Genomic DNA, 5,726 nt, shown 5'->3' with positions numbered 1-5,726 from the left:
TAGACAGAGAGACAGAGAGACAAATGCAACAGACCAACACTCTGTGAAAAAAGTTTTTGCCAACCAACGAGATAGAACGACATATGAAGAAAATTTTAATCTTCGACTCCGAAGGTTGCTGCAAACCAATAATACACATTTTATTTTCTCCAGAGGAAACAACAACCACTGCAACTGTACCAACAACATTCTCTGAACTGACACACACAGAACCAACAGCAACACCTCAAACAACGACTGGTGAGGAAACATCTCAAACAACAACACACATTGTAATTGCTGCTGATGATGAAACAGACGTTCATAATAATGATGTCACAATGACAATGGAATCAAGAGCGGTATTTAAAACTTCATCAAATGCAACAACATTATCAATATTACCATTTACCACCACAACTCATGAATTAAGCAGCCAGTCAAAACCAGCAATTTTCCTTTAAACAACAAAACTTCAAGCAATTTCAACTCATATCCACAACACGTCCAATAATGGAAATGTTGTTTCCCGCAGAGGAGACGAGCACTGGAAATGTCCCAACAACAACGACAGAACCCACTCCAACACCCACAGGACCGACACCAACACCCAATGAACCAACAACAACGCATCCTTCAGGTATTGGTGTGGGAAAACCTGAACTTCCAACACTTCTGATAAATCGCAGTGATGTGCTGTGATAATGAAATTTTTTTGATGATGGAATCAAGAAAGACATCTCAAACCTCCTGAAATCCAACAATAGAACAAATAACCCCTTCCACCACCACAACACATGAATGAAGCAGCCTTTCAGAACCAGCACCATTGGTTGAAACAACAAAATTTCCCAAATTTACAACTGTTATTGACAACACAACCAATATGAGAAATGTTGTTTTCTGTAAAGGAGACGAGCACTGTAAACGTCCCAACAACATCTGCAGAACTCACAACCCCCACAGACCCCACACCAACACCCACAGAAGCCACAACAACACTCACAGAACCATCAACAAAGCTTCCTCCAGGCATTTGAATAATTCTAGGTATGCAAATGGTCTTCAAATATCAAATCAATCGGGTGAAATTTGAGGATGATAGAAATTTGGAATATGTTGTCTTTTTGGTTCGTGCTGACGTCAAAATAAATAGGTGGTTGAGATCAGCGAGCTCGTGTGCAAATGTTCTTTAAATTTCAAGTGAATCAAATGAAAATTGACAATTTTAGATACAATTTCTAAATTTGGCCCATTTTGGGTTGATCTTGTGGCCGATGTTGACCTCTTGAGTTATGATATCATGAAAAGTAATAGGTGGATGATTTCACTGCCCTGAGATGCAAATCCTGTTCAAATTTCAAGTCAATTGGATGAAATTTGACAATAAGAAAATTTGGTTCAAATTGCCAATTGGCCGATGTTGACCTGATTGATCGACAAAATTTTCGGGAACTTCAAGATGGAACCATCGCAGAATCGGTGCCATTAATCTGTGAAAATTTGAGAATGATCGGTTGAGTGGTTTGGCCTGCAGTCCAATTTATTTTTTGCCAAGTAACAAACAGACAAGCAGACAAACAGATAGAAAGTGGTGAAAATGTACAACCCTTCCACCTTCGGTGGGGGAGGTAGCAAATGAAATATCGTTCATCGAGTGACACTTGGTGAAACAGAATGTGACAAAAAACAGACAGACAGACAGATAGACAGAGAGACAAATGCAACAGACCAACACTCTGTGAAAAAAGTTTTTGCCAACCAACGAGATAGAACGACATATGAAGAAAATTTTAATCTTCGACTCCGAAGGTTGCTGCAAACCAATAATACACATTTTATTTTCTCCAGAGGAAACAACAACCACTGCAACTGTACCAACAACATTCTCTGAACTGACACACACAGAACCAACAGCAACACCTCAAACAACGACTGGTGAGGAAACATCTCAAACAACAACACACATTGTAATTGCTGCTGATGATGAAACAGACGTTCATAATAATGATGTCACAATGACAATGGAATCAAGAGCGGTATTTAAAACTTCATCAAATGCAACAACATTATCAATATTACCATTTACCACCACAATACATGAATTAAGCAGCCAGTCAAAACCAGCAATTTTCCTTTAAACAACAAAACTTCAAGCAATTTCAACTCATATCCACAACACGTCCAATAATGGAAATGTTGTTTCCCGCAGAGGAGACGAGCACTGGAAATGTCCCAACAACATCGACAGAACCCACTCCAGCACCCACAGGACCGACACCAACACCCAATGAACCAACAACAACGCTTCCTTCAGGTATTGGTGTGGGAAAACCTGAACTTCCAACACTTCTGATAAATCGCAGTGATGTGCTGTGATAATGAAATTTTTTTGATGATGGAATCAAGAAAGACATCTCAAACCTCCTGAAATCCAACAATAGAACAAATAACCCCTTCCAACACCACAACACATGAATGAAGCAGCCTTTCAGAACCAGCACCATTGGTTGAAACAACAAAATTTCCCAAATTTACAACTGTTATTGACAACACAACCAATATGAGAAATGTTGTTTTCTGTAAAGGAGACGAGCAGTGTAAACGTCCCAACAACATCTGCAGAACTCACAACCCCCACAGACCCCACACCAACACCCACAGAAGCCACAACAACACTCACAGAACCATCAACAAAGCTTCCTCCAGGCATTTGAATAATTCTAGGTATGCAAATGGTCTTCAAATATCAAATCAATCGGGTGAAATTTGAGGATGATAGAAATTTGGAATATGTTGTCTTTTTGGTTCGTGCTGACGTCAAAATAAATAGGTGGTTGAGATCAGCGAGCTCGTGTGCAAATGTTCTTTAAATTTCAAGTGAATCAAATGAAAATTGACAATTTTAGATACAATTTCTAAATTTGGCCCATTTTGGGTTGATCTTGTGGCCGATGTTGACCTCTTGAGTTATGATATCATGAAAAGTAATAGGTGGATGATTTCACTGCCCTGAGATGCAAATCCTGTTCAAATTTCAAGTCAATTGGATGAAATTTGACAATAAGAAAATTTGGTTCAAATTGCCAATTGGCCGATGTTGACCTGATTGTTCGACAAAATTTTCGGGAACTTCAAGATGGAACCATCGCAGAATCGGTGCCATTAATCTGTGAAAATTTGAGAATGATCGGTTGAGTGGTTTGGCCTGCAGTCCAATTTATTTTTTGCCAAGTAACAAACAGACAAGCAGACAAACAGATAGAAAGTGGTGAAAATGTACAACCCTTCCACCTTCGGTGGGGGAGGTAGCAAATGACATATCGTTCATCGAGTGACACTTGGTGAAACAGAATGTGACAAAAAACAGACAGACACACAGATAGACAGAGAGACAAATGCAACAGACCAACACTCTGTGAAAAAAGTTTTTGCCAACCAACGAGATAGAACGACATATGAAGAAAATTTTAATCTTCGACTCCGAAGGTTGCTGCAAACCAATAATACACATTTTATTTTCTCCAGAGGAAACAACAACCACTGCAACTGTACCAACAACATTCTCTGAACTGACACACACAGAACCAACAGCAACACCTCAAACAACGACTGGTGAGGAAACATCTCAAACAACAACACACATTGTAATTGCTGCTGATGATGAAACAGACGTTCATAATAATGATGTCACAATGACAATGGAATCAAGAGCGGTATTTAAAACTTCATCAAATGCAACAACATTATCAATATTACCATTTACCACCACAATACATGAATTAAGCAGCCAGTCAAAACCAGCAATTTTCCTTTAAACAACAAAACTTCAAGCAATTTCAACTCATATCCACAACACGTCCAATAATGGAAATGTTGTTTCCCGCAGAGGAGACGAGCACTGGAAATGTCCCAACAACATCGACAGAACCCACTCCAGCACCCACAGGACCGACACCAACACCCAATGAACCAACAACAACGCTTCCTTCAGGTATTGGTGTGGGAAAACCTGAACTTCCAACACTTCTGATAAATCGCAGTGATGTGCTGTGATAATGAAATTTTTTTGATGATGGAATCAAGAAAGACATCTCAAACCTCCTGAAATCCAACAATAGAACAAATAACCCCTTCCAACACCACAACACATGAATGAAGCAGCCTTTCAGATCCAGCACCATTGGTTGAAACAACAAAATTTCCCAAATTTACAACTGTTATTGACAACACAACCAATATGAGAAATGTTGTTTTCTGTAAAGGAGACGAGCAGTGTAAACGTCCCAACAACATCTGCAGAACTCACAACCCCCACAGACCCCACACCAACACCCATAGAAGCCACAACAACACTCACAGAACCATCAACAAAGCTTCCTCCAGGCATTTGAATAATTCTAGGTATGCAAATGGTCTTCAAATATCAAATCAATCGGGTGAAATTTGAGGATGATAGAAATTTGGAATATGTTGTCTTTTTGGTTCGTGCTGACGTCAAAATAAATAGGTGGTTGAGATCAGCGAGCTCGTGTGCAAATGTTCTTTAAATTTCAAGTGAATCAAATGAAAATTGACAATTTTAGATACAATTTGTAAATTTGGCCCATTTTGGGTTGATCTTGTGGCCGATGTTGACCTCTTGAGTTATGATATCATGAAAAGTAATAGGTGGATGATTTCACTGCCCTGAGATGCAAATCCTGTTCAAATTTCAAGTCAATTGGATGAAATTTGACAATAAGAAAATTTGGTTCAAATTGCCAATTGGCCGATGTTGACCTGATTGATCGACAAAATTTTCGGGAACTTCAAGATGGAACCATCGCAGAATCGGTGCCATTAATCTGTGAAAATTTGAGAATGATCGGTTGAGTGGTTTGGCCTGCAGTCCAATTTATTTTTTGCCAAGTAACAAACAGACAAGCAGACAAACAGATAGAAAGTGGTGAAAATGTACAACCCTTCCACCTTCGGTGGCCGAGGTAGCAAATGAAATATCGTTCATCGAGTGACACTTGGTGAAACAGAATGTGACAAAAAACAGACAGACAGACAGATAGACAGAGAGACAAATGCAACAGACCAACACTCTGTGAAAAAAGTTTTTGCCACCCAACGAGATAGACCGACATGAAGAAAATTTTAATCTTCGACTCCGAAGGTTGCTGCAAACCAATAATACACATTTTATTTTCTCCAGAGGAAACAACAACCACTGCAACTGTACCAACAACCTTCACTGAACTGACACACACAGAACCAACAGCAACACCTCAAACAACGACTGGCGAGGAAATATCTCAAACAACAACACACATTGTAATTGCTGCTGATGATGAAACAGACGTTCATAATAATGATGTCACAATGACAATGGAATCAAGAGCGGTATTTAAAACTTCATCAAATGCAACAACATTATCAATATTACCATTTACCACCACAACTCATGAATTAAGCAGCCAGTCAAAACCAGCAATTTTCCTTTAAACAACAAAACTTCAAGCAATTTCAACTCATATCCACAACACGTCCAATAATGGAAATGTTGTTTCCCGCAGAGGAGACGAGCACTGGAAATGTCCCAACAACAACGACAGAACCCACTCCAACACCCACAGGACCGACACCAACACCCAATGAACCAAAAACAACGCTTCCTTCAGGTATTGGTGTGGGAAAACCTGAACTTCCAACACTTCTGATAAATCGCAGTGATGTGCTGTGATAATGAAATTTTTTGA

Source organism: Eptatretus burgeri, chromosome 10 (genome assembly GCF_056783735.1).
Source record: "Eptatretus burgeri isolate ZD-2024b chromosome 10, Ebu_testis_v1, whole genome shotgun sequence".
NCBI classification, from domain to species: domain Eukaryota; kingdom Metazoa; phylum Chordata; class Myxini; order Myxiniformes; family Myxinidae; genus Eptatretus; species Eptatretus burgeri.
Note: the sequence above shows the minus strand (reverse complement) of the source record.